Source organism: Corythoichthys intestinalis, chromosome 11 (genome assembly GCF_030265065.1).
Source record: "Corythoichthys intestinalis isolate RoL2023-P3 chromosome 11, ASM3026506v1, whole genome shotgun sequence".
In the NCBI taxonomy this organism is placed as follows: Eukaryota; Metazoa; Chordata; class Actinopteri; order Syngnathiformes; family Syngnathidae; genus Corythoichthys; species Corythoichthys intestinalis.
This window is the reverse complement of record NC_080405.1, coordinates 8,858,784-8,883,553: the sequence shown is the minus strand read 5'-3', so window position 1 is coordinate 8,883,553 and position 24,770 is coordinate 8,858,784. Positions and strand designations below refer to the sequence as shown.

General features: G+C 41.0%; 1 long non-coding RNA gene across 1 annotated transcript; it reads left to right on the top strand.

The window, feature by feature from the left end:
- Positions 1 to 11,616: 11,616 nt before the first annotated feature.
- LOC130923745 (uncharacterized) lies at positions 11,617 to 13,454 on the top strand. The gene is made up of 3 exons (XR_009064765.1): positions 11,617 to 11,826; positions 13,129 to 13,241; positions 13,312 to 13,454. It is a non-coding gene; the product is annotated as an uncharacterized LOC130923745 (long non-coding RNA).
- The last annotated feature ends 11,316 nt before the right edge of the window (positions 13,455 to 24,770 follow it).

Here is a 24,770-nt window from a genome sequence, read left to right as displayed (position 1 = left end):
GGGGGCGCCACTGAGGCATTTTGTTACATTTTTTCGTAACATTGCAAGATTATCGAACGTTATCCAAAGCCGCATGTATGTGCAAATTTTTACGAGTTTTTGTGCATATTTAAGCCTCCAAATGTAAACTCCTACTGTGAACCCATGAAAATTTCACATTCGATCCAAAATACCCGTTTTCCTGTTGGATTTGGAATACGGGTGCAAGAGACTTTTTGGAGCAGTTTTGCATAAGGTATCTACTCCCCAAATTTCCTTGCTCTATGTTGAAAAAACCCAATAGGAAAGGCCTTTTTTAAAATTTCTTTCTGTCGCCACTAGTTGGCACTGTAGAGTTGATGCAAATGACACCTACAAGAACCTTCAGGGTATGACTCTCAACAAACACGGGAAGTTTGGCGCAGATATGTTGTATATCTGCCGAGTTATGACTGTTCAAAGTTTTTTGCGTGACAAATTGTTGACGTTCATTTTCACTTTCCTGTTTGGACCCCTCCCCCTCAACGAAACCTCAATATTTTTCATCAGGCACCTGAACACAGGTCTTAAGGCTCCCCTGATGCAGGTTTGAGGTCAACAGATTTTTTTCCCTTGGAGGAGGAACCTGTCTCGTAAAAAAAGGCATTTCCTGTTCTCACTAGGGGGCGCTAGACCTAATGGGTAATATTTCAATGCACTCGTGTTAAGGGTGGGATACCACACATACATGCCAAATATGAAAAAGATTGAACGTTGTGTCAAGGAACTATTAGTCATTTACTGAATTGGTCATTTTGCCGAAAAAATGGTCGACTTTGGCACCACGCCCAGGTCAGACCCGTGAATGAAAACGCACCATTTTCAAAACTTAAGATTTCATATGTCTCCTGAACAGTCTCACCAATTTTGAAGATGATCCAACTAACTCCCTCGGCGAAAAGGTCTCAAATGTGCACCCTGTAAATCGATAAAAATTTCATATTTGATCCAAAATAACTGATTTCCTGTTGGGTTTGGAATATGCGTGTAAATGCTTTTTTGGAGCGGTTTTGGACAAGGTATAGACCCCCCAAATTTCATTGCTCTACGCTGACAGACCCTAATGTTATAGGCCAATTTTAAAATTTCAAGGGGGCGCCACTGAGCCATTTTGTTATATTTTTTTTGCAACGTTGCAAAATTATCGAAATTTACAATTTTCCGGACGTATGTGCAAATTTTGGTGACTTTTCGTGCATGTTCAGGCCTCCAAATTGGCCGTTTTCATTTGCCCTGAAAAAAAAAAAAAATAAAAAAAAAAAAAATCCTTTGCAAAACAATAGGGCCTTCGCACGCTTAGTGCTCGGGCCCTAAATAGCGATCGCTTCCACACACATCCAAGCGGTCCATATCATTCAGGGGCATAAAATACCGCGTGTATTATGAAATAAACATGCTTTTTCGTGTCACAGGCACTTTAAGTGCGCTGTGTGGTGAATGACACGAGCGCAGCATTCATTCATTCATTTTCCATGCTGCTTTTCCTCACGAGGGTCGCATGTGAAGTAAAAGCTAAATTATTATCATATTAAACAATGCATTGAACTAGACATTAGAAGCCGATTCTTGTGCTCACGATAGCCGAATTCCATCTCTACTATCGGTTCATTGAATATTTAATGTTTAATTACTGTCGAATGGTAACTTTACTATCGATACAGCTGTATCTCTCACCTGTAAAACCGGATATCCGGTCGTATCGGTTTATCGTTCTCAAGCTTATTCCATAGAAAACCATTACAGTGCTGCTTGTGTTTGGAACTATTCACGCCTACATGAACCACGTGACCACCCGTGCCAAGATCAGAGAGTGTCGCAGCTCTCTTTCTACATGGCTCTGCATCGAATTGGACTGCCTCCACTCTTTTTTTTCTGAGCATTTACCAAGCTTTCAGTCTTCCATCTAGCCACTTTATCCCATATGGCACAGTCAACAAATTCCTGCAGCTCCTATACTGTTGCTTCTACTTTTTGGCAGGCCTCTGACTAGTTGCTTTCTTGTCTTTTCATGAATGTGAGAGGCATGTTCAGTTCTAGGTGAGGCTTCTGTAACAAGTTATCTTCACTTGTTGATGACCGGCTTCTCGGCGTAGTACAGTACAGTACTTACATAATACTGAAAGCTGTTTTATACACTTAGCCAGTCTGGATCATGTCAACAGTATAAACATGTCAGTTGAAATGGGGGGGGCAGATAATTAAATAAACAATACTAATTCAGCATATCATCAGTAATTTAGTTAACTGAACTCAACATTTATATCTCTTACTTTAATTTTGATGTACAAAATTATGTATTCCACTGTTTTTGTAAGTAAAGCCGAGTTGAGTTGAACACAGCCATTTTTTTTTTCACCACCAAAAGTAATTTGGTTTATTCTCGTTAACAGTTCACAGAAAAATACTTTTTTTTTTCATACGCAGTAACTTTAGGAACTATGTACAATAGTATGTAAAAGTATCTGAACCTTTTGGAATTTCTCACATTTCTGGATGAAATCGCCATCAAATGTTATCTGATCTTTGTCAAAATCACACAGATGAAAAACCAGTGTCTTCTTTAACTAAAAGCACCCAAACATTTATAGGATTTCATATTTTATTGAGGATTGTATAAAACAATTACAAAAGTGGGAAAAATAAGTAAGTGAACCATCACATTTAATATTTTATGCCCGCCCAATCTTGGCCATTCTTCTCTACAAACTGCTGTAGTTCAGTGAGATACCTGTGATGTCTGGCATGAATCGCTGTCTTTAGGAAACGCCAAAGCATGTCAATGGGGCTCAAGTCTGGACTTTGACTTGGCCCCTCCAGAACATAGATTTTGTTCTTCTAAACCCATTCTGAAGTTGATTTACTTCTGTGTTTTGGATCATTGTCTTGTTGCAGCATCCATCCTCTTTTTAGATTCAACTGTCTGACAGACGGCCTCAGGTTTTCCTGCAAAAAATCCTGATAAACTTTTGAATTCATTCTTTCATTAATGATTGCAAGTTGTCCAGGCCCTGAGGTAGCAAAACGGCCCCAAATCATGATACATTTTTTGCTGCTCTCTCCACTATGCTTATCGGTGGGGATGAGGTGTTGATGTTGGTGAGCTGTTCCATTTTTCCTCCACACATGAAGTTGTGTGTTACTCTCAAACAATTCAACTTTGGTTTCATCAATCCACAAAATATTTTGCCAAAACGTCTGTGGAGTGTCCAAGTGCCTTTTTGCAAACATTAAACAAGCAACAATGTTTTTTTTTTAGACATCATTGGCTTCCTCTGTGGAGTCTTCCCATGAACACCATTCTTGGCCACAGTTTTACGTATAGTTGATGTGTGTACAGAGATATTGGACTGTTCCAGTGATTTCTTAATTCTTAAGCAGACACTGTAGGGTTCTTTTTTTACTTCTCTTGAGTATTCTCCGCTGAACTTTTGGCGTTATCTTTGGTAGACGGCCACTCCTTGGGAGAGAAGCAACAGTGCCAAACTCTCTTCATTTGTAGCCCATTTGTCTGACTGTTGATTGATGACCATCCAGTCGTTTAGAGATGGTTTTGTATCCTTTCCCAGCTTATACAAATCAACAATCCTTGATCGCAGGTCTTCAGACAGTTCTTTTGACCGAGCCATGATGCACATCAGACAATGCTTCTCATCAAGACAATTCTAACCAGGTGTGTGTTTTATAGTGGGCAGGGCAGCTTTAAACCACTCATCAGTGATTGGGCACACACCTGACTTAAATTGTTTGGTAAAAATTCGTTTCAATTGCTCTTTAAGTCTCCTTAGGCAGAGGGTTCACTTACTAATTTTTGCCCCTCCTGTCATTGTTTGCATTTTATTCACATTAAAATATTATAACCTTTAAATGTTTGGATGGTTTTAGTTAAAGCAGACGCTGTTTATATCTGTGTGATTTTGACAAAGATCAGCTCACATTTGATGGTGATTTAATGCAGAAATGTGAGAAATTCCCAACGGTTCAGATACATTTTCATACCACTGTATGTAAAACGAAATATCTTTCAAAAGCTGAACTAAAAGAAAACAACTACATCTCTAACATGTGATATTAAAACTGGTTAGAGAACTTTTCAGTCCATTTTTCACACAGCCTGTTTAGCTTTTTGTCTCTCAAAAACTTATTCTCTGCTGTTCCTAGATATACTGTTATATATTCATTTTTATCACCAAATCTGCGACTGACTGAAACTTTTCTGTAATGACATTAAAAGAGAGGACAGAGTGGCAAGGGTGAGGAAAAATGTAAGCTAAATTGGACAGAAACCATAATTTCCTCCAGAGTAATTCTTCAGTCCTTCTTGGGATTAATCAGAGACTGTACAAAACCTCCATCATTACATAAGAGCATAAATACACAGCACACTGTATACGCAATGGACAAAGAGCCCCATTTCCTCTGAATCCACTAATTTAACCTACATGCATCATGTAGTTAGCAAGTGCATTAAACTATTAAACGTCGCCACAGGCGATCATACAGCATTGGTACCCACAATGGTACTGTACACATAATCTCGAATTAGACTGTCAGATGTGGATAGATGCTGCAGGAGTAAGTACTTTATTATTTTAGCATTTTTGTTATGGTCACGAATGTGTAAATTCCAGTGCATTGGCAGATCTACTCTAGATCAGTTCCAAATGTGGCGAAAAATGTTCTTTGTTCAGGCTATCAACCATCTTGAGTGTTTTCTTCTCACTGATGGTTGCTGTAGTTTAAACTGTACATACAGGTTGTGAAACGTCCATGTCAAATGATTTCAATGTGTCCTCAGAGGCCCCAGGATATTGATGAATCAAGAACAAGGCGGACCAGGTTGCAAATGAGAATATATTGTGGACATTCTGATGGACTGAGATTCTGATTCATATGGCGTATGATCATTTGGATTGATAAAGGGAAGTGATTCTACAGAGCGACAACATTTTTGGGTATGGTTACATTGCTATCTCTTGTAACTGTGATAACATATCTTTTAATAAACAAATATTTTTAGTTATGAATTACAAATTATTTGTGGAACATGCAACATGCAAGCAACCCTGCTACCATTTTAGAACTGAAGAAGAAAGGAGTGAATTATATGATACACTGGAATCGATATCATCAAACAGTTTTCATGAAAGATGAATTCATTCATCTTCCATACCAAATACCGGTAGTTCCCGGGTTACGAACGAGTTCCGTTCCAATGCTGGTGAGGTAACCCGAATTTCCACGTAAATCGGAATTAACCCTTTTAGTACCCTTAAATTCCCCACAAATCTCAAATAACTATCGTTCATAACCCGGTAACTATCTGTCAAGTACCGTATTTTTCGGACTATAGGTTTTTTTTTTTTCATAGTTTGGCTGGGGGTGCGACTTATACTCTGTAGCGACTTACGTGTGAAATTATTAACACATTATTATATCATCTCACGTGTTATTTTGTGTTTTGGAGTGACACTGGATGGTTTGGTAAACTTGTTACCATTTTCTTTATGCTATAGTTATCTGAATAACTCTTAATAGCTATGTTACATTAACTTACCTGCCACGTTTGCATTTCGTTGTACATGCATCATGTAACATTATCATACTGAACACTTATTCAGCATGATGTTCTCTATTGTTTTTTTTTTTTATTTTAAATTGCCCTTCAAGATGACATACTGTAATTCCCCGAATATAAGGTGCACCCATGTATAAAGCGCACCCCAAATTTGCTTGTAAAATCTAGAGGAAATTATTGTACCCGCATATAACGCGCACCCTAATTTTAGCACCAATAAATAGAAGAATAAAAGAAAACAGAGCTCGTGTACAGATACAGAAATGTCATTTTACTGTCTGGTGAAACACAGCACAAGCATAGCACACTGGTAGTGTAAAACATTACCGTAAACTGACAATATGTACAGTAATAATTAGGGTTGTTCCGATCATGTTTTTTTGCTCCCGATCCGATCCCGATCGTTTTAGTTTGAGTATCTGCCGATCCCGATATTTCCCGATCCCATTGCTTTTTTTTTGCTCCCGATTCAATTCCAGTCATTCTCGATAATTTATCCCGATCATATACATTTTGGCAATGCATTAAGAAAAAAATGAATAAAACTCGGACGAATATATACATTCAACATACAGTACATAAGTACTGTATTTGTTTATTATGACAATAATTCCTCAAGATGGCATTTACATTATTAACATTCGTTCTGTGAGAGGGATCCACGGATAGAAAGACTGTATATACTGTGACTTTGTATATTGTGACTAAATATTGCCATCTAGTGTATTTGTTGAGCTTTCAGTAAATGATGACTATGTATATTGTGACAAAATATTGCCATCTAATGTATTTGTTGAGCTTTCAGTAAATGATACTGTAGCCATGCCCAAATGCATGATGGGAAGTGGAACCATGACTGTGCGTAGTGCTACCAATTGATATATCTTCTCTGCATTGGGAAATAACGTAAGGTGTTACGAAAAAGATCAATTGCTACCTTGCTTCCCCACATTGCTTCTCATGATATTTCTAATCGTAGGGAGAGGGATTGTAAGGCTTTAGGCAATTAAAAAAAGGCTCCAAAGGCTGCCAAAATTCACTCTACTCATTTTACGCTGCCTTTTTATCTCTCTATATAGGTAAAACGGCGCCATTACAGATTGAGCGCGACAATGCGTGAGTGGGTCGTGTAGTGCATGCATTAATTGCGTTAAATATTTTAACGTGATACATTGTTTAAAAAATTCATTACCGCCATTATCGGGATAAATTTGATAACCCTACCTTAAGCCTAAACTAAAGACTCTGGATGAGTGTAACATTAAATACAATTAGAAAACGGTTTAATTAAAAAATATATATATATTAAAAAAAGGCATGGCCGATATTTTTTTGCCGATTCCGATACTTTGAAAATGATGTGATCGGACGATGCCGATCGATCAGGACATCTCTAGTAATAATATGATCTGAGAACTTCTTCAACTTACCAGAATCCAGGAGAAAACAAAACAGATGTGATTTTTCTTTTAAAGGCTGCTGTATAACTTGCTCATTTCATCATGATGAATAAATGTTTCTTCCATGGATTGATACGGTAAAATAAAAGTGGTGATTTAGGTCGGAAATCAGAAGAGCGCATCGCTGTTGACTAGAATGTAACAATAGGAACTATTGTTATTTGGATTTGAGTTTCCCGAGGGACAGATAAAGTTGACGGACACAGAAAGTCTGTGTTGTGTTATGTTTGTTACGGACCGACTTGCGGAGCTGCAATAAATGTTGACTCAAATTAGTTAAAAAAACTAAATTCTGTGCTTTATGAAGAGTGAAAAAAGCTGAATTTTACACAGACGAAATAATTCGACCAATCAGAGTAAAGTACTACCGTGTAGCGAGTTATAACAGAATTCGCTGGCGGAACTTATGTTGGCACATTGTATAGTTCCCGGGGGGAGGTATTTTGTTGAGGGAACAGCCGGAAAGGGTTATATTCCGCGGGTTGCATGTGAGACAGACATTGCTACCGTATTTTTTTGCAGCATAAATGTCAATAAAGAAACGCGGATTAGCTCCGTTGTTTGATACTCCGCCTCCGACTCCTTCCCTAGTTCGCCACGACTGAAACAAAATGGTGACGTCACGTACCGTAATGGTCGGCAACGGATCGCCGCATAAGTTTCTTCAACTCAACATGGCCGTGTCAATAAAAAAAAAATTGGTCTTTATATATACATAATATACGTATATATATATACGTAACCCCCCCCCCCCCCCCCAATGCGACTTATACATGTTTTTTTCCTCTTCGTTGGGCATTTTATGGCTGGTGCGACTTATACTCAGGTGCGACTTATAGTCCGAAAAATATGGTATTTACCATTGATATGCGCTAATCAAGTTTTTTACCAATTATTGACGACTATTTGGTAGAAAATCAGAAAAGGGCAGCTCTGTTTTTCAAGAACTTTGAAGCCCAAATGTTTGAATGGTAGTCCATGTTAGCCCGCAATTGCTTGATAGCCAGTTGTGTACCCCGCTTCTCACTTAAAATCAGAAGGGCTGACTCGAATAAAGACATAGGACCATAGAAACGTGAGATGAAATTGTTCAACTATGTTCTTCTTACCCTTGTTTCTAATGCCCCTTACATCCACTAATGTCTCTATGTTGACTTTTTTCACTTTGAATATCAGATGTTGGGCAAGAAATCAATAAACATGTTCTATGCGCTTATATATACATTATCATTTGATGTAGTGCCCTGTAATGGGCATTAAGTGTTTAATGTCCACCGGCCTTCGGTCGACTGCAGAGGAAAACGTGATGGCAGAGGATTACGGCGGATGTTTCTTGTCAAATTCCAGCTGCTCTGCTACACATGGAAGCTCTTAGATTTCGTGAAAAGAGCACACAAATCTCTTATTAGTTCCCCTTCTTTGCACTTGAACCAGCCTTGAAACAAAAGAGTGGGAGCACAGTTTTTACTGTATGGTGAAGGTTGTATCATACACACTGAATTCACTGACACAAAGTTCACTGTAAAAACACTGAAGAAGCAATGTGTTTATTCAAGTGCCAAAATAGGACTTGAATAATACAGTGATACCTCTACATATGAATTTTATTCATTCCAGGACCTTGTTCGTAAGTCGAAATGGTCAAATGTCGAGAGGGTTTTTCCCATAAGAATACATCATAATTCGATTAATTTGTTCCACAGCCCAAAAACCTACTCTAAATCCTTAATAAATTCTAGAGGTAGATAAATGTTAGTACAAGTTATAGAAATGTTATATTAAAACCCCTCTTAATATTTTTGTTTTAATAAAATTTGTAAAAATTTCAATCAAAAAATAAACTAGTCTTGCCTGGCACAGCCAGACTATTCTCCTTGTATTTTTCAAACACTGTCAGAAATAGTCTGGGAACCAGCCCATTCACGGCCTCTCGAGCAAGGTACAAAATCAATTGTCCAATCAGATTTATTTGCGTGACGTGTTCTTAACGAGTAACGTCACTCTTGCGCGCCGAAAGTCGTGTCTACAGCAACACGGATGGCGAACGGGAGAGCCGAGAATATGTTCCAATCCGCGGTAAAACCAGTTTTAAATGACCAAAAACACATCGAAACAAGTCATTGACAATAGTCAACATGGCTCGCGCTAGCCATGTTGAATAAACTTCTCCATTCTCCGCTCACGCGAATTACTTGTCGCTTTAACAACGTCTCGTCTGCCCGTCGCTGATTGGTCCACTCCGCTGTCTGTTTGCTGTGGCTTGCTCCGCCCTCGGAATTTGATCCGCCGGACGGTCGCCAGACTCAATCGCTGGAACAGCGGTGAGTCTGGTATACCAGGCAAGTAGCTCGCCATTGTTGATGTCAATAATTACACAATGCTTAAACCCATAAAATCAGTCACACCCAAGCGCCAGCAGACGGCGACAAAACTCCAAAAAACCACAAGTAACAAGTGGCCATGGCACTGTGCGGTCATTTTAGTTTGTGCGGGGCATGTGCGTTAACTGCGTCAAATATTTTAACGTGATTAATTAAAAAATTTAATTACCGCCCGTTAACGCGATAATTTTGACAGCCCTAAAAAAATGTTTGTGTATTTTTGGGGGGGAGTACGCTACTTCATGGTTTTTCACTTATCGCGGCGGTTTCTGGTCCCCATTAACCACGAAAAACGAGGGATCACTGTATCCCCATTTCTGTCCAGACAAAGAACAGTAGCAAGAAGAGGGGAAAGAGTGATGGAAGTTGATGAGCAATGAGCGAAGGTACAGTTGTGGTCAAAAGTTTACATACACTTGTGAAGAACATAATGTCATGGCTCTCTTGAGTTTCCAGTTATTTCTACAACTCTGATTTTTCTCCGATAGAGTGATTGGAACAGATACTTCTTTGTCACAAAAAACATTCATGAAGTTTGGTTCCTTTATGCCTTTATTATGGGTTAACAGAAAAAGTGATCAAATCTGCTGGGTCAAAAATATACATACAGCAACACGAATTAGCAATTTCTTGTGAGTGATTATTGACTTGAACAATCATTGACTTGAACAAGTCAGGAAAGTCACTTGGAGCCATTTCAAAGCAGCTGCAGGTCCCAAGAGCAACAGTGCAAACAACTGTTTGTAAGTATAAAGTGCATGGCACTGTTTTGTCACTGCCACGATCAGGAAGAAAACGCAAGCTATCACCTGCTGCTGGGAGAAAATTGATCAGGAGGGTGAAGATTCAACCGAGAATCACCAAAAAGCAGATCTGCCAAGAATTAGAAGCTGCTGGAACACAGGTGTTTATGTCCATAGTCAAGCGTGTTTTGCATCTCCATGGACTGAGAGGCTGCCCTGCAAGAAGGAAGCCCTTGCTCCAAAAGCGGCACCTTAAGGCTCGACTGAAGTTTGCTGCTGATCACATGGACAAAGATAAGACCTTCTGGAGGAAAGTTCTGTGGTCAGACGAAACAAAAATCGAGCTGTTTGGCCACAATGCCCAGCAATATGTTTGGAGGAGAAAAGGTGAGGCCTTTAACCCCAAGTACACCATGCCTACCGTCAAGCACGGTGGTGGTAGTATTATGCTGTGGGGCTGTTTTGCTGCCAATGGAACTGGTGCTTTACAGAGAGTAAATGGGATAATGAAGAAGGAGGATTACATTCAAATTCTTCAAGATAACCTAACGTCATCAGCTCGAAGATTGGGTCTTGGGCGCAGTTGGGTGTTCCAACAGGACAATGACCCCAAACACACATAAAAAGTGGTAATGGAATGGCTAAATCAGGCTAGAATTAAGGTTTTCGAATGGCCTTCCCAAAGTCCTGACTTAAACCCCATTGAGAACTTGTGGACAATGCTGAAGAAACAAGTCCATGTCAGAAAGCCATCAAATTTAACGGAACTGCACCAATTCTGTCAAGAGGAGTGGTCAAAGATTCAACCAGAAGCTTGCCAGAAGCTTGTGGATGGCTACCAAAAGCACCTAATTGAAGTGAAAATGGCCAAGGGACATGTTACCAAATATTAGGGCTGGTGTATGTATATTTTTGACCCAACAGATTTGATCACTTTTTTCTGTTCACCCATAATAAAGTCATAAAAGAACCAAACTTCATGAATGTTTTTTGTGACAAAGAAGTATCTGTTTCAATCATTCTATCAGAGAAAAATCAGAGTTGTAGAAATAACTGGAAACTCAAGAGAGCCATGACATTATGTTCTTCACAAGTGTATGTAAACTTTTGACCACAACTGTAAATTGACTATCAACAAGGGATTTCCCAACTTTGATTTTGAATACTAATGGGTGAAAAACAAAAAAGTCACTTTTTTTAAAAAACAGAAACATGTATTCTGATTATTTATTAATTTTATTATTTTATTATTTTTTATTTATTTTATTAATTTATTTTAATTATATATAGTTTAAACCGCTATTTTTGACTTTTTATGAGTGCTAAAACAACATTTTTGCACGCTTGCCAGTGCCCCGCTCTGCCCCAGTATTGTATTAGATCTCGTGACACCCCTGGTCGTTTTGGTCGAGGTACCACTGTACTGTAAAGATATTTCAAGTGCTGAAGCAGTATGCTGGGGCAGCTGTCATGGTGAAGTGCATTCATTTATTTTTAGCACGGTGTGTTTATTCAGCAGCTGTATGATGTAATGTTTCAAGTTCTCTCTTTTGGGTATGCAGTATGTTTATGCTGTTTCAACGTACATGCTTTTAGCACTGGCGCTGCCATTAACACGAGCTGTCTTCCGCTTGCTGTTAAAGATGATCGTAAGTGTTCTGACCAAACCATGAATATTGAATGAATGTTTGGTAGCTATGGATGCAGATGTTTTTAAAGATTCATATAAGGAGTGACAAAACAATGATAGTTTGGGATTGAAGGTCAAAAGAGTTGCAAATTTGTGACCAAAAAGGACTGTGTACCATTATCTGGCAACGCACTGTATTTTGCTGCCATCTACTGTCAGGAACTTGGAGGAATCACCTTTTTTGTTGTTTTTTCCCCCGCCTACACATGAAACATTTTGAAATATTACTGTATTAATTTGGGCTTCTTGATATTGTTATTAGTGGTAGTAATTACGCGGTATTTAATGGAAACATAGGCCAATTTAATCTAAATAAAGATTTTACGTAAACTCAGCATGATATAACTGAATGGATGCTTATTTTGTAGTTTGCCCATGACATGGTTGAACAGTAGCTCAGGGTTAAATCGGATGTGTAGGTCAAAGTTGTTATATAATGCATACAAACTTCAGTTTATGATCACGACACTTTAACTATAGGCACAATAAAACTGCTCAGAGAGACTATCAGCAGCAAGAACTATATAGCAGAGCAGTTACAGGGGGCTGTAATTTTACTTTCACTCTGCACAGACCTTTTGCCTACTCACCTCAAATCAAATTTTAATTACTTCCTCCACCTCTACAAACACTTGTCCCCCCCCCCCCCCCCCCACAAATCACAAGACTGCTGTATCAATATAATCTGCTTTTACAAAGATGTTTTTTGAGATAATCAACCTCAAGACATTCAACCATGATCTCTAAAGTGCTAAAGATAATATTATTACATTCCCAGTAATCATGTACTATTATATGAACTCCATACTATTAGATGAAATTGCACTTCATTGTATTTTAAAAGTGTTATGTAGTGCTTAATTTGTAAATCATAAGGTGGCGGAACGCAAAGTACACATGACAGCACAGGGATGACGAGACGGGCACAGGTCCCAGAACATATGCAGAAAATGGCGCTGAAAACAACACGCAAATGCCCACTTGCCATGCTGTGGGACTTATAAGCCTCAAATTCAGATAATATCCATTGTATAAATATTATGACGACAATTTACAAATATTTAGGCTAAACTCTGCACAGCATGGGCAATTGCCCACATAACAGGTGGGACTTACAGTAACATACAGTCTAACTTGTAATTTTTTTTTTTTTTTTAAATAGAGATTACAATAAATAACACAAACCCTGTTAGGGTCTCAGCCCATCTCTCCTGAGACCTGGCCCACCTTGAGCCGGTGTGAGTGTTTTTATTGATTGCAGGTTTGACGCCGGATGGGTGGAGCGGCCACAGCTGCTAGCAATGCCAATCAGCCATCTTTATAAACGAGTGGACGCCACCACCTCGTTGCCCGATCAACTAGTCTGTTAACCATGTCAGTTCCATCTCGCGTACTTGATTGTTTATCTGATCCCCGGCTCACGACGTTTATTTTCTCGCCCCAGGTCCTGACTTTGCACCCCCCTGTCGGATTCCATGCCTGCCTTCCTTCCGAGCTTCCACGCCCCACGTTGGCTCAGCTACCCCGAGCAGAACGAGATACACCCGCCACCTTATTGCTTGTGCTCGCCAATAAAATATTACTCACCACTACCCCTATTTGTCTGCATTTGGGTTCCCTCTCGTCACAAACCCTAACAAACCCAATCTTTTGCGAGTTTCATCCCCCCGGTCTTCTCTGGTCCTAAAGTTTCCACCGCCTTAGTTACAAATTGTGCAGCCCAAACCCAAATTTCCCATATGGGTACTGGGCTGTTGCTCCAGCTGTTGGTGGTCCACCTTTTATGCATATCATTATTTTATTTTATACAGTAATGTCCCTAACTATGCACGGTCCCTTTAAGATACGCTGGGACTGGAGATCTTTGAGGTAGTAGGAAGCGAGGGGGAGACGGGTGAGAAGCAAAAGTTAGCGGTCGAATGTGGCGGCAGTCCACTGTTATTTTGGTAATTGTTTTCTTATTGTTGCCACAATAAGATAGAGAAAGCCATCAACGACTCCTCTCCTTCTTTCCACCTATTCGGGGCTATTACAGTACATTTTTTAAAAATGTTTTTATATTATTATTATTTTCTATACACGAGAGGTGCCAGATCTGCCCAAATAAGTCCCGGAACACAGGGAGGCCAGAATCAAGAGGTGCTGGATCTTGTTCCGGCAGGATCAGGCACAAATTAACCCCTGGTGTTATGCGTTGGTGTTGTTTAAATGAGATGGGGCTTTATTGCTCAGCCACATTTATGCTATTTTATTTATTTTTTTAATTTTAAAGCAACTGGATCTGTGCTTTCATTGACTCCTATTTGGAACGGTATGATTCCTATCACCGTTTCATTTTCTTATCAAAAAATCCAATGTATTATCATGACCTTTCTTTACTGACTGGAGAACACGCAATAGAAATCACAATCTTTTATTGCTTTATAGTTACACATGTGGCCTCCGAAGGCAAATCTAAGTCACCAGATTTGATTCCATTCCTTCCCTCATTGGTTATTATTGTGGTAATAGCTTGCAGTTGCATTGGGCGCTGCGGTAAATATTTTATTCATAACACAGCTCTAAGTCTAATGAATTGTAATTTTCAGTCACCGCAAACTACAACCTAAACAATAACACACCAGAAAATGCAATTTTGATGGTAGCTTTGCTGTAGCAGATAAGTCACTTCCTGTTGATTTGAGGCATTTCAGGGTCACTTCCTGTTTATTTGGGAGCATTTCGGGGTCACTTCCTGTTGATATCAGGTCACCTTCTGTTGATTTGGGGGCGTTTCAGAACGAGTGGACTGGAACCAAAAAATGGCCCTGGCATTTCTGTCCTGGGCGGCTCACCTTGCGTGTATGTGTGTGTGTCTATAAATAAATATAAATATACATATGGCGGAAAACACTCAAGTGACTTTAAGTTCCGCCCTGAGACCCCCAATTTGGCCAAATTTCAAAATTGTCCTATATGCATATGTGATACATCATTGAAAACTTAAAATCTCAATTTTCTGAGGAAAGAAAATTTTTGAACAGGAGGGTATTTAAAAAAAAAAAATGTTTAAACAGCAAAGCCCTAACTGGTGGTGAGAGCACACGAGAGCATAATTAAAGACACCATGATTTTAACGACATATTTTTCGCGTACTTACCTCTTTTTGATCAAAAAACTATGTAGCATGTATCATCGAGTGTCGAGACACAGCTGTGAAATGGGAATGGCCACGGCCAGATTTTGGGGGGATTTTATGGTTGAAACATGTTAATATAACAAGGGTCGCAATGCAGAAATTGTAGACATCAAGGAGTGGTCGATTTTTCATTTTCATATATTTACCCTTTTATACGTTTTTTTCAGTAATCTTTGAAAAAAATACAACTAAGCGATAGTTATGAGGTATATATCCGTGACTTATTTACAGACGCCAATTTTTTCATTGTAATGTAATTTGTTTAAAAGTTTAAAATATGCTAGTGAATAATTTTTTTTGTTTGTTTGTTTGTTTGTTTGTTTGTTTGTTTGTTTGTTTATTTGAACTATTGTAATTTCCCGAATATAAGGCGCATCCGTGTATAATGCACACCCCAAATTTACTTGTAAAATCTAGGGGAAATTATTGTACCCGTTTATAACGCGCACCCTAATTTTAGCACCAATAAATAGAAGAATACAAGAAAACAGAGCTTGTGTACAGATACAGAAATGTCATTTTACTGAATGGTGAAACACAGCACAAGCATAGCATATTGGTAGTTCAAAACATTACCATAAACTGAAAATATTTACGGTAATAATATGATTTGACAACTTCTCCAACTTACCAGAATCTAGGAGAAAACAAAGCAGATGTGACTTTTCTTTTAAAGGCTGCTGTATAACTTGCTCGTTTCATCATGATGAATAAATGTTTCTTCCATGGATTGATACGGTAAAATGAAAGCGAGAACGTAAGTCGGATATCCAAAAGCTCATCGCTGTCGACACGACAGTAACAATAGGAACTATTGTTATTTGGGTTTGAGTTTCCTGAGGGACAGATATAGTTGACAGACACACACAGGAAGTCTGTGTTGTTACGTTTCTTATGGTCCGAGTTGCGGAGCTGCAATACACGTTTACTCAAATGAGTTCAAGAAACTAAGTTCTGTGCTTTATGAAGAGTAAAAAAAAGCAGAATTTAACACAGACGAAATCATTCGGCCGATCAGAGTGAAGTATTAACAAAACAAAATGGTGACGTCACGTACCGTAATGGTCGGCAACGGATCGCCGCATATTTTTCTTCAACACATCGTGGCAGTGTCAATAAAAAAAAACTATAAAAAACAAAAAAAAAAATCCATCCATTATCTTCCGCTTATTCCGGGGTCGGGTCGCGGGGGCAGCAACTTCAGCAGGGAAGCCCAGACTTCCCTCTCCAGTCTCTCCAGCGTGTCCTGGGTCGACCCCGGGGCCGGACTAGTGGCTCGACACCAAGCCCCTCCCGGATGACCGAGCTTCTCACCCGATCTCTAAGGGAGAGCCCGGACACCCTGCGGAGGAAACTCATTTCGGCCGCTTGTATCCGGGATCTTGTTCTTTCGGTCACGACCCACAGCTCGTGACCATAGGTGAGGGTAGGAACGTAGATCGACCGGTAAATCGAGAGCTTTGCCTTTTGGCTCAGATCCTTCTTCACCACAACAGACCGGTGCAGAGTCCGCATCACTGCAGACGCTGCTTCGATCCGCCTATCAATCTCCCGCTCCCTCCTACCCTCACTCGTGAACAAGACCCCAAGATACTTGAACTCCTCCACTTGGGGCAGGATCTAATCCCCGACCCGGAGAGGGCATGCCACTCTTTTCCGGCTGAGGACCATGGTCTCGGATTTGGAGGTGCTGATCTTCATCCCAACCGCTTCACACTCGGCTGCAAACCGCCCCAGTGAGAGTTGGAGGTCACGGCTTGATGATGCCAACAGCACCACATCATCTGCAAAAAGCAGAGATGCAATGCTGAGGCCACCAAACCGGACACCCTCAACGCTTCGGCTGCGCCTAGAAATTCTGTCCATAAAAATTATGAACAGAATCGGTGACAAAAGGCAACCTTGGCGGAGTCCAATCCTCACTGGGAATGAATTCGACTTACTGCCGGCAATGCGGACCAGACTCTGACACTGGTCGTACAGGGACCGAACAGCCCTTACCAAGGGGCTCGGTACCCCGTACTCCCGGAGCACCCTCCACAGGACTCCCCTAGGCACACGGTCGAACGCCTTCTCCAAATCCACAAAACACATGTAGACTGGTTGGGCGAACTCCCATGCAGCCTCGAGGACCCTGCCGAGGGTGTAGAGCTGGTCCACTGTTCCACGGCCGGGACGAAAACCACACTGCTCCTCCTGAATCCGAGATTCGACTTCCCGACGGACCCTCCTCTCTAGCACCCCTGAATAGACTTTACCGGGGAGGCTGAGGAGTGTGATCCCTCTATAATTGGAACACACCCTCCGGTCCCCCTTTTTAAAAAGGGGGACCACCACCCCGGTCTGCCAATCCAGAGGCACTGTCCCCGATGTCCACGCGATGTTGCAGAGGCGTGTCAGCCATGACAGCCCTACAACATCCGGAGCCTTTAGGAACTCCGGGCGGATCTCATCTACCCCCGGGGCCTTGCCACCGAGGAGCTTACCAACCGCCTCGGTGACTTCAACCCCAGAGATTGAAGAGCCCACCTCAGAGTCCCCAGACTCTGCTTCCTCAAAGGAAGGCGTGTCTGTGGAATTGAGGAGGGCTTCGAAGTATTCTCCCCACCGACTCATGACGTCCCGAGTCGAGGTCAGCAGTACACCATCTTCACTATACACAGTGTTAATGGTGCACTGCTTTCCTCTCCTCAGACGCCGGATGGTGGACCAGAATTTCTTTGGAGCCGTCCAGAAGTCGTTTTCCATGGCCTCGCCGAACTCCTCCCATGTCCGAGTTTTTGCCTCGGCGACCGCCGAAGCCGCAGTCCGCTTGGCCAGCTGGTACCTGTCAGCTGCCTCCGGAGTCCCACAGGCCAAGAAGGCCCGATAGGCCTCCTTCTTCAGCTTGACGGCATCCCTTACCACTGGTGTCCACCAGCGGGTTTGGGGATTGCCGCCACGACAGGCACCAACCACCTTACGGCCACAGCTCCGATCGGCCGCCTCAACAATGGAGGTGCGGAACATGGTCCACTCGGACTCAATGTCCCCCACCTCCCCCGGGACAAGGGAGAAGTTCTGCCGGAGGCGGGTGTTGAAGCCCTTTCTGACAGGGGATTCTGCCAGACGTTCCCAGCAGACCCTCACAATACATTTGGGCCTGCCAGGTCTGACCAGCATCTTCCCCCAACATCGGAGCCAACACACCACCAGGTGGTGATCAGTTGACAGCTCCGCCCCTCTCTTCACCTGAGTGTCCAAAACATGCGGCCGCAAGTCCGATGACACGATCACAAAGTCGATCATCGAACTGCGGCCTAGGGTGTCCTGGTGCCAAGTGCACATATGGACACCCTTATGTTTGAACATGGTGTTCGTTATGGACAATCCGTGACGAGCACAGAAGACCAATAACAGAACACCGCTCGGGTTCTGATCGGGGGGGCCGTTCCTCCCAATCAGGCCCCTCCAGGTCTCACTGTCATTGCCCACATGAGCGTTGAAGTCCCCCAGCAGAACGAGGGAGTCCCCAGAGGGGACACTCTCCAGCACACCCTCCAAGGACTCCAAAAAGGGTGGGCACTCTGAACTGCTGTTTGGTGCATAAGCACAAACAACAGTCAGGACCCGTCCCCCCACCCGAAGGCGGAGGGAGGCTATTCTCTCGTCTACTGGGGTAAACCCCAGCGTACAGGCACCAAGCCTGGGGGCAATAAGTATGCCCACACCTGCTCGGCGCCTCTCACCGTGGGCAACTCCAGACTGGAAGAGGGTCCAACCCCTCTCGAGAGGACTGGTATCAGAACCCAAACTGTGTGTGGAGGAGAGTCCAACTATATCTAGTTGGAACTTCTCTGCCTCACACACCAGCTCGGGCTCCTTCCCTGCCAGAGAGGTGACATTCCATGTCCCAAAAGTTAGCTTCTGTAGCCGGGGGTCAGACCGCCAAGGCCCCCGCCTTTGGCTGCCGCCCAAATTGCTACGCACCCGACCCCTTTGGCCCTTCCCATAGGTGGTGAGCCCATGGGAAGGCGGACCCACGTTGCCTTTCCGGGCTGTGCCCGGCCGGACCCCATGGGAGAAGGCCCGAGCCCCACCCCCAGGCCTGGCTCCAGAGGGGGGCCCCGGTAACCCGCGTCCGGGCAAAGGAAACTTGGATCCTGTAATTTTCTCCATCATAAGGGGTCTTGTGAGCCATTCTTTGTCTAGCCCCTCACCTAGGACCTGTTTGCCAGGGGCTTAAAGCCCCCAGACAACATAGCTTCTAGGATCATTGGGACACGCAAACCCCTCCACCACGATAAGGTGATGACTCAAGGAGGAGATTACTTACCTTCTTTTTATGGCTAGGTTGAAACAAAAAGGGTTGCACACCATCTGTTCCGGGGGTTTACAGGGTAAAATGGATAGATTAAAAATAGTTTGGGGGCTTGATACCCCATGAATCTGCTACATATTGTTCTATCAAACACACCAGTTCATTTGGCTTAAAATACAGCATTTTTTTTAAGAGGGGTGCAAGAGTAGAAAATGCTGTTTTCCGCCATATATATACAGTATATATATATACATATGTATATATATATATATATATATATATATATATATATATATATATATATATATATATATATATATATATATATATATATATATTAGGGCTGTCAAACGATTACAATTTTTAATCGAGTTAATTACAGCTCAAAAATTAATTAATCGTAATTAATCGCAATTAATCGCAATTCAAACCATCTATAAAATATGCCATATTTTTCTGTAAATTATTGTTGGAATGGAAAGATAAGACAAGATGGATATATACATTCAACATACGGTACATAAGGACTGTATTTGTTTATTATAACAATAAATCAACAAGATGGCATTAACATTATTAACATTCTGTTAAAGTGATCCATGGATAGAAAGACTTGTAGTTCTTAAAAGATGAATATTAGTACAAGTTATAGAAATGTTATATTAAAACGCCTCTTAATGTTTTCGTTTTAATAAAATTTGTAGAATTTTCAATCAAAAAATAAACTAGTAGCCCTATTCTGTCCTCAATGTGTGTGAGTACACAAATTGACAGATAGCGAACATAAGTTCCAAAAAGAAATCAGACGGTGTGGCAAAGTTGCATGGGCTTTACTGAAGTCATCTCTTTTTGACAGGAGCACGTTTCTTGTATTTTTGTAAAACTGAAAATAACAAGGCAATGTGTCAATAACTTGCATAAATCACAAAATAACATAAAATGTACACACACGTGTCCATTTGAGCAGTAGCACTAGCCAATTATCTCACAAGCACCTAACAGTGTAACTGCATTTCACCATATATGTGAACAAATTCAAATACACATCATCAATAACTATCTAATGCTCATGAATATAAACAAAGGAGGAATATAACTCACAAGCGATGCATGTATTAGACACAAACAGTGTGATGGGGCTATGAGAACTGCCACTGAATACTGGATGCGGACGTTAGCTGGTCTGAAGAGCACTGTCTATTAGTGTGAGTTCGCATCGACATATAATCACGTCAGAAAAGCGCGCCGAAACCCAAATAATCAGCTGCACTGAATCGCCAGCAGAGGGCAACATTACGCCACATAACATATGCAAGTCACACCCAAGCGCCAGCAGAGGGCAGAAAAACTCCATAAAACACAATTAACAAGTTGGCCTTTCACTGTACTGACATTTAAATCTGTCTGAGCGCGCCTAGTGCGTTAATTGTGTCAAATATTTTAACGTGATTAATTTAAAAAATTAATTAACGCCCGTTAACGCGATAATTTTGACAGCCCTAATATATATATATATATATATATATATATATTTATATATATATTTAAGGGAAAAGGTACCGTTCTCGCACACACCATATAATTGTTTGCATTAGTATAACACATTCATTTAACTATAGTTTAGGCAGACTTCATTCAGTGGCCTTGAACACATTAAAGTGAATCACCTTATCGACGCTCATGAGGGGGAAAAGGAAAAATGGTACCGTTTCTCGTAGGCACTGTCTGACTGTTCGCATTACTCGAACACACGTAATATAATCAATCAGGGAATAATATCATTTCTCATATTCACTGTAGGACTGCACTACTCTAACACACCTAATGTAAAATAAATACCACACCATAGTTTAAAGAAACAGAATAGATACACAACGCCATCTTACCACAGAAGCGCAACGTGGGCGCCACGAGCAAGATTGACACACCAACTCTGGCAATCAGTCCTCCCGACAAACGAACAAGGACAAAGACCAGCGCGCTTTGTCCTAAAACAAGTAGAGCCAGCACGGATAAACAAAGTTGATAGCAGGCGCTTGTGACGTCAAGACCAGCGTTGGTCGCTGTGGCAACCACATCCCATCCATGCACGAACCTAAAAAGCCCGAAACCGGCCAGAGAGGGATGATCTCAAAGCAACGCCCGGACACACCTTCGGCCGGCCCACGGACTTAAAAAACACCGGGCACTGAGATAAGCCAGATTTGCTGCTCGGAAACATTTGATATGTAGCCTTGCTTTGGATTCAGTATTGTTCCCTCCGTCGTCTGTTTTTGCCTAGTTTTTGACCATTGTCGACGAATAAATTTGTGGCGTGGCTCAGTGGTAGAGTAGTTGTCCCCCAAACCAGAGGTTGTGGGTTCGATTCTCCACCCTGATGAACTCGTCTAAGTGTCCTTGAGCAAGATACTGAACCCCACGTTACCCCTGGTGCTGCGTCACCAGTAGGTAGATGGCGAGATAGTGTAAAGCGCTTTGAGCGCCTTGAAAGGTTGAAAAGCGCTATATAAGTATAACACCGTTTACCATAAATTGTCACCCTGTTTTCGGTGAGTCTTCTTTACACTTTTGAAACATGGAGTCAGTACAAAGGGTTCCGCCTTCCCGGTTGGTAAACATATCTCTCTATCTATCTATCTATCTATCTATCTATCTATCTATCTATCTATCTATCTATCTATCTATCTATCTATCTATATGTATGCATATATGTATATATAGTGGGGAGAACAAGTATTTGATACACTGCCGATTTTGCTGGTTTTCCCACTTGCAAAGCATGTAGAAGTCTGTAATTTGTATCATAATTTCTCTTCAACTGTGAAGGACGGAATCTAATACAAAAAAACAGAGAATGCATTTGCATTTAATTGCATGAAATAAGTATTTGATACATCACAAAAATCGAACAACAAGCAAACACGGACTTTCAGCTCCCTCCATAGATTTTCTATCGGGTTCAGATCTGGTGACTGGCTAGGCCACTCCAGGACCTTAAGATGCTTCTTACGGAGCCACTCTTTAGTTGCCTTGGCTGTGTGCTTTGGGTCGTTGTCATGCTGGAAGACCCAGCCACGACCCATCTTCAGGGCTCTCACTGAAGGAAGGAGGTTGTCAGCCAAGATCTGGCGATCCATCCTCCCCTGAATACGGTGCAGTCGTCCTATAACCTTGGCAGAGAAGCAGCCCCAAAAAATGATGTTTCCTCCTCCATGTTTCACGGTTGGGATGGTGTTCTTGGGGTTGTACTCATCCTTCTTTTTCCTCCAAACACGACGAGCCGAGTTTAGACCAAAAAGTTCAATTTTGGGACCACATGACCTTCTCCCATTGCTCCTCTGGATCATCCAGATGGTCAGTGGCAAACTTGACGTGTCTGGACATGCACTGCTTCAGCAGCGGGACCTTGCATGCGCTGTAGGATTTTAATCCATGACGGCGTAATGTGTTTCCGATGATTTTCTTCGAGACCGTGGTTCCAGCTCTCTTCAGGTCATTGACCAGGTCCTGCCGTGTAGTTCTGGGCTGATCCCTCACCTTCCTCATGATCAGTGATGCCCCACGAGGTGAGATCTTGCATGGAGCCCCAGAATGAGGCAGATTGACCGTCAACTCGAACTTCTTCCATTTTCTAATAATCGCTCCAACAGTTGTTACCTTCTCACCAAGCTGCTTGCTTATTTATCTTCCTGTAGCCCATCCCGGCCTTGTGCAGGTCTATTAATTTATCCCTGATGTTCTTACACAGCTCTTTGGTCTTGGCCATTGTGGAGAGGTTGGAGTTTGTTTGTTTGAGCATGTGAACAGGTGTCTTTTATACAGGTAACAAGTTCAAACAGGTGCAGTCACTTCCGGTAATTAGAGGAGAACAGGAGGGGTTCTTAAAAGAGAACTAAGAGCCGAGATATTTACTAGTTGGTAACGTATCAAATACTTATTTCATGCAGTTAAATACAAATGTATTATTTAAAAATTATAAAATTATAAAATTATATAAAATTATACAATGATTATACAAGATAAAACAATGATTTTCTGGATTTTTGTATTAGATTCCGTCCCTCACAGTTGAAGAGAACTTATGATACAAATTACAGACCTCTACATGGCTTGCAAGTGGGAAAACCAACCAGCAAAATCAAATACTTGTTCTATATATATATATATATATATATATATACACAGTGGGGAGAACAAGTATTTGATTTATATATATATATATATATATATATACATATATACATATACATATATGTATATATAAATATATATATATATATATGTATAAATACATATATATTCACCAATGTTTTTGAGAAATAATCATAACCTGCCTGACTCCTTCACTCCTTTTTCATCAGTCTGGCTTAACTAATGAAGAAAGAGAAAGCGAGACAGGGCCACGGGATGTTAATTTAGTTTATTAATATTTTATTTTGTTTATTGATTTTGTTATATTGATTTGTTATTATTATTAATTAATTATTAGGGGTTTTTTTGTTTTGTTTTGCTGCTACTAATTTTAAAAACATGCTTCACAGTTTAATATAACATAAAATGTGATGAACCATTATTAGTCCCACCATGGGGAAATGTATAACAACAAATATATATTGGTATAAATTTTAAACATTGTGGAAATAATAGCTATAAACCGTAGCACATGCAAACTGATTTTATAGAAAACGAAAACAACACTGTAAATTACAATCTAGTCTACACATTGATTTATTTCTATTTATGTGTATCACTCTCTCCATGTGTATCACTCTCTTTACACACACACGTACACACAAATATGGTTTTGTTTGAATAAACATGTTAGTTATTTAATTCTTCAAATTTTCACCGCATCAACCAGTAGGCTTTTCAGCCACGTCTCTGCACTTCCCTGGCTCCCTTTCACTCATTTCTGTCTTTTTTCCAGTTGGTGGGGTGAGCAGAGCACTGAGATATTTCATTGGACTAACAAAATGAATGGGCTAAGTGCCAGGGCCGAGAATCTTTTTTTTTTTTTTTTTCATAATTAAACAGTCACTGGCCCAAAAATATGTGTCTGTTTCGAGGTCACTTTTTTTTTTTTATATCAGGTCACTTCCTGTTGATTTGGGTGCATTTCAAGGTCACTTTCTGTTGATATCAGGTCATTTCCTGTCAATGGAATTGATGTACATAGCCATCAATGGCATCGACATGCACGGGCTGCATTGCCATCAACATTTATGATCATAATTGAATTGGACGTACATGGTTGTCAATGGAATCATGTGAATGTGATGAAAAAAGAAATGGGAAGCTTTCCAAGCTAAAATATTGAATATGTCATAGCAAATGAATGAGAATACTTGAAATGAATACTTTGGAAAAACTGTAAATTTTTGCCAAAAACTGAACTGAAGCCCAAGTTTTTTAGAATATGTTGAAG